The sequence below is a fragment of the Cebus imitator genome, unplaced genomic scaffold, assembly GCF_001604975.1.
Source record: "Cebus imitator isolate Cc_AM_T3 unplaced genomic scaffold, Cebus_imitator-1.0 Scaffold338, whole genome shotgun sequence".
NCBI classification, from domain to species: domain Eukaryota; kingdom Metazoa; phylum Chordata; class Mammalia; order Primates; family Cebidae; genus Cebus; species Cebus imitator.
The window spans coordinates 17,806-23,368 of record NW_016107653.1 but is presented as its reverse complement, the minus strand read 5'-3'; the positions used below and the strand labels follow the sequence as shown (position 1 = coordinate 23,368).

The following is a 5,563-nucleotide window of genomic DNA, read 5'->3' as shown; positions in this document are numbered from 1 at the left end:
AAGGAATTAAGAAACAGATACAAAGATAGAGTGCAAAGTGGGAAACAGAGTGGGACGTCAGGGGGCTGACAGCATTTCATAGCTGGAAGCCCGGAGCAGAAATGAAATTAACACTATTCAGCATCGTGAATACTCTTGGGCCTGGTTTTCATCATCAACCACCTATGCCTGTGGAGACAAGGGCTCTTCACTGGGCCTCGAAGGCTTTCAGACTCTTACCGAGTGTCTTACGTTGACAGTTGGCTCACTTAAGCCTGTCATTATGATTATTTTGAGGCTTTTAAAGCCATTAAGAAAAGTCAGCTCATGTTGTTAAAAAGAAAAGAAGTCAGCCAACTCCAGAGTCCTTCTTCTGATTGCTTCAGTGCTTTTAAAGAACCCCCCTTGCTGGGCGTGGCAGCTCATGTCTGTAGTCCCAGCACTTTGGGAGGCCAAGGCAAGCAGATCACTTAAGGTGAGGAGTTAGAGACCAGCCTACCCAACATGGTGAAACCTCTGTTTCTACTAAAAATATAAAAATTAGCCAGGTGTGGTGGCAGACACCTGTAATCCCAGCTAGTCGGGAGGCTGAGGCAGGAGAATCACTTGAACCCAGGTGGCGGAGGTTGCAGTGAGCCAAGAGTATGCCACTGCTCTCCAGCCTGGGTGACAGAGTGAGACTCTGTTTTAAATAAATAAATAAATAAACAAATAAATAAAAGTACCCCTACAACATGGACCCAGGCCTCACCTCCCAATGTGCATATCGCCATCCACCCTGGGGGCCATGGCAGCTGTCCTGCAGGCCAGCGCTCAGCGCCTGCTCACTTCCCCCAGCAACAAGGCCCTGACCGCAGGCTGCAGGGTGTGTGCTCCCCGACCCTGAAGTTGTGCCTTGTAGAGCCACTTCTGGTACTCTCTAAATTCAGGTTCCCCCCAAACGCAGAATTTATGATGTGGGTATTGGGCTTGTGTGCAAGTAGTTTAGTTGTAGAAGTGGTGTCAGGAGTCAGGAATGGGGGTCTCTTGTTCAAATGTCACTTACTTAAAGGGGACTTCCCTTACCAACTGTTGTAGGTAGAAGCGTATCCCCTCAAAATTCATGTTATGTTCCCAGCCCTTGGCACCGCAGAATGTGACGTTGTTTGGAAACAGGGTCATTGCAGATGTGATTAGTTCAGATGAGGTCATACTGGAGTGGCTGGGACCTCATCCACTATACCTGGCATCCTTATAAAACGGGGAATTTGGACGCTGACACGCACAGGGAGAACAGCACATGAAGACAGTGGCAGGGATGGCAGGGATGTGACCATGAGCCACGAGCCGGACAAACCACATGCAGCTGTGAGAGGCCTGGAAACCATCCTCCCGCCCAACTCCCAGGAGAAACCACCCACACAGGTACCTGGATCTCAGACATCTGGCCTTCAGAACTGGGAGGGAATCATTTCTGTTGAAGCCACCAAGGCTGCCCCAGGAAGCAAATACATCCACCTACCAAAAAAAAAAAAAAAAAAAAGAAAAAAATGCTACCACAAAGCCATCCCTGGCTGTCCTGTCCTCCTGTCCTGCCCCTTTTTCCTTCGCGGCACTTTCCATCGCCTGAAATGAGACTGCGGATTTGTTGACTGGTTCTCCCATTGCCAGGTAACTCCCACAAGGGTGTGACACACGTGGCTCGCTGCCATCTGCAGCGTGGAGACCAGTGCCTAACACGTGGTAGGTACTCCGTGACCGCAATTCTACCGCCGTGCCTGCTTTGAAAATGTAGATTCGTTCCAGTGCATTTGGACAATTAGGGAACAATTTTAGCACAGTGTGAATTTTGCGATTGCTTCTGTGTGACTTTTGTCTGTATTCACACCAGGTGAATACAGGAAACAGCCCAGTGGAACCGAGGTGCACAGGAATGCAGAGTGCATGTGCACGCACCTCACACAACCACCAGCGACCTGAGTGTCCCGCTGGGTGGTGAGCCAAACCCACTGAGCATTAGTCCAGTTTTACACTGCTATAAAGAACTACCTGAGACTGAGTACTTAAGAAAAGGGGTCTAATTGACTCACAGTTCCAAACGGCTGGGAGGGACTCAAGAAACTTACAATCATGGAGGAAGGCGAAGGGGAGGCAAGGCATGTCTCACATCGTGGCAGGAGAGAGCGCGTGAAGGGGAAAGTGCCACACTCTCTTTTTTTTTTTTTTTTTTTCTGTTTGAGACGGAGTCTCTCTCTGTTGCCCAGGCTAGAATGCAGCGGTGCGATCTTGGCTTGCTGCAACCTCCACTCCTGGCTTCAAGCGATTCTTCTGCCTCTGCCTCCCGAGTAACTGGGCCTACAGGCACGCGTCACCATATCTGGCTAATATCTGCATTTTTCGTAGAGACTGGGTTTCACCATGTTGGCCAGGCTGGTCTCAGACTCCTGACCTCATGATCTGCCCACCCTGGCCTCCCAAAGTGCTGGGATTCCAGGCGTGAGGCACTGCACCTGGGCAGCACCACACTCTTAACCATCAGATCTCATGAGAACTCACTATCAGAAGAACAGCAAGGGGGAAATCCGCCCCCGTGATCCAACCACCTCCTGCCAGGACCCTTCCCTGGCACATTCCGATTACAATTTGAGATGAGATTGGGGTGGCGACATGGAGCCAAACCATATTTTCTCCAGGGACCCAGGGGACCCTGTTTTCTGCTTCAGGCATCTCACAGCCTATACCCCTTCATCTATTTCACAAGCAAACTTCAGGCCTTCGAATAAAGTGCCATGCTCATTGTAGTATTTGTGATTTCCTCAACAACTAAGCATGTAAACTCTTCTACCCTTTTTATTAGGTTCCTATCGTTTTAAAAAAATTGTGTCACTGATGAGGCGTTTTGAGTGTCCTGCCCCACCCTCATTTTTTCCGCTAAGTCCTGTGGTTTTTATTGTGCAATTTTGCAAAGCCCAGTGAATTTTAGGAATGTGTTTGTTGCATCATAATCAAACTGATATATTTGTTGAGTGACTGAATCAAGGCTTGTCTTTCTGAATTAAACCCTAATTTAGGCTGCTATATTTTTTCAATATTCTTTTTTTTTTTTTTTTTTTTTTTTGAGACAGAGAGAGCCCCTGTCTGATGCTCAGCTGGAATGCAGTGGCTCCAGCTCTGCTCACGGCAGCCTCCACCTCCCAGGCTCAATCAATTCTCATGTCTCAATCTCCCAAGGAGCTGGGGTTACAGGCGCCTGCCCCCACCCCGGCTAATTTTTGTATTTTTAGTAGAGATAGGGTTTCACCACGTTGGCCAGGCTGGTCTTGAACTCCTGGCCTCATGTGATCCACCCACCTCGGACTCCCAAAGTGCTGGGATTACAAGTACGAGCCACCATGACGGCCCTACCCGGCCTATTTTTCTAATATTCCAATGAAATAAATTTGCTAATTGCTTGTTGAGGCTGTTTACAGCTGAAAAGCTTATGGCACAACATGTACTGTGAATGTCAGGATAGGAAGGACCCAGTAAATGATAGCCTCCTTCCTCCTGCCCGAGACCCACCCAGTACAGAGATAACACGACAAATGGGACTCAAGAACATACACACAAAAGCGCCGGCTCCGTCACAGATAATGTGTGGGCTGGAGCGGATAACTTTGGTGGCTGCACCATGCATCTTCTTATCCATAAATCACAGCTTTGGCCTCACTGCCCAGCGTTAGCCAACCCCAGTGGGAGTTCCCTCTTGAAGTTCATGGTAGGGAACCGCAGGTCAGAACGTGACTTTCCTGCAGGCAGCAAGTGCCACCCGGATCCCAGGGGCTCCCATCCCTATCTCTGGGCTGAGAATCCAGGAAGGCATGGCTTGGTCCACTGCGTCCCTTCACAATGGGGGCAGAGGACCCTGGGCAGCCTGTGTCCCAAGCTCACTCCCCACATCTCAGCAGCTGAGGACACAGTCCTTGGAGGCTCCTTGCTCATTTCCTGCTGAAAGATCCCACTTCCAATCTGTAGCTTGAAGTATCGTCCTCAGGGTAAGCTCAAGGGAAAAGCAGAGACCACCTGTTGATGATGGTCACAGGTTACGGTCATAGCCCCCAACATCAGCAGGGACGAGGACGGTCCTGGAGACACAGAGCGTCAGCCTCAACACTTCCCCAGCGCCATCCCTGGGAGGGGACGCTGGAAGAACTGGCAGGTCACTAGATTCTCCCACAGAGCTTGTTTCCTGGTCACCAGGTGATAGGCACGCTGAACCTAGAACTGTAAGATGTCACTTTGTTAACTAATACCGGCTTGTCTCTGAACAGCAGCGAGTGCGCTTCCTCTGAGAGGCACACAGCGAGCGGCTAGCCCCCCATATCTGTGTGTCATGACCATTGGTACTGACCAAGGGACAGAAAACCTTGACTGGCCAGATTCCCTCCTTGCCGTCAGCCATGGGGCAGTTCCCCAAAGCACTAAGACCTGGAGAATGCAAAGCACATCCAGTTACTTAAAAGCAGTCTCTCTTCCTACAGAAAGAGAATCAATCCTTGACGCAGTCGGGTGGCCACCTGGGAAATCCCAGAAAGACTGGTCTCAAAGACTGTTTTTGTCCCTTTGCCTTGAATGTGGGACAGACAAGATCAGAGCAGCCATGGCGAGAGAATCACCCACGCACAGAGTCCACAGCCCGGGAATGGCTGTTTGCTCTGTCCTATAAACACACACGCAACTACAAACTTGGCTTTTTCCAAATAAGACTTAAAAGGACTCAAGAATGTAACAAAGGACAAATATCTTCCCGCTTTTCTGAGAGACCAACTCCAAGATCTGTTGTAGTAATGGATATAAAACATAAAACTAGCAGGCATCCCCAGCGCCCAGCCCGACGTGACCATGCTGTCTCACCTGCTAACAGAACACCAGGCCAAGCAGAATGAACACAAGAGCTGCAGGAGAACAGGAGGCAAGAGTCTGTCACTGCAGCGACCTGCCTGACGGAAGCTTTGGTGGATCACCTCAATGTGGGCATAACCAGGCCTATGTGAACCAGAGAAAGCTGGACCATGAGGCGAAGACCCTATAGGCGAAGACCCTAGGTCCAGGCTGCCCAATTTGCCAACAGACAGGCCAGTGGATCGGAATGATGGAGAATTTCTACCAAGCACTCAAGGAAACGGGATGTGGAGAACTGGGCTCGGAGCATGGCATTGGACATGTGGACCGCTGCCACTGCACTGGAATGTCTACGAAGGACAGCTGCAGTCCGCCGCTTCCTAGCCCCTGCTCCCTCCTCCTCCCCCATCCCTCCTACCTCACCCACAGTGGGAAGGAGGGAGACTGACAAGCTTTGAATAAAACACAAGCCTCACACACACACACACACACACACAAAATTATGTGTGTGTGTGTGTGTCTGTGTGTCTGTGTGTGTGTGTGTGTGTGTGTATGTAACTAGCTTTGTATTTTCTCTCAGCTGGGCTTGGTGGCTCACGCATGTAATCCCAGAACTTTGGAAGGCTGAGGCTGGTGGATTACTTGGGACCAGGAGTTCGAGACCAGCCTGGCCAACATGGCAAAACCCCAACTCTAGTAAAAATGCAAAAATCAGCTGAGTGTG

The 5,563-nt window shown here is 50.1% G+C and overlaps 1 pseudogene; it reads left to right on the top strand.

Annotated features, from left to right (window-relative positions):
- Positions 1-766: 766 nt before the first annotated feature.
- On the top strand, positions 767-5,307 carry LOC108287170 (annotated as a pseudogene).
- The last annotated feature ends 256 nt before the right edge of the window (positions 5,308-5,563 follow it).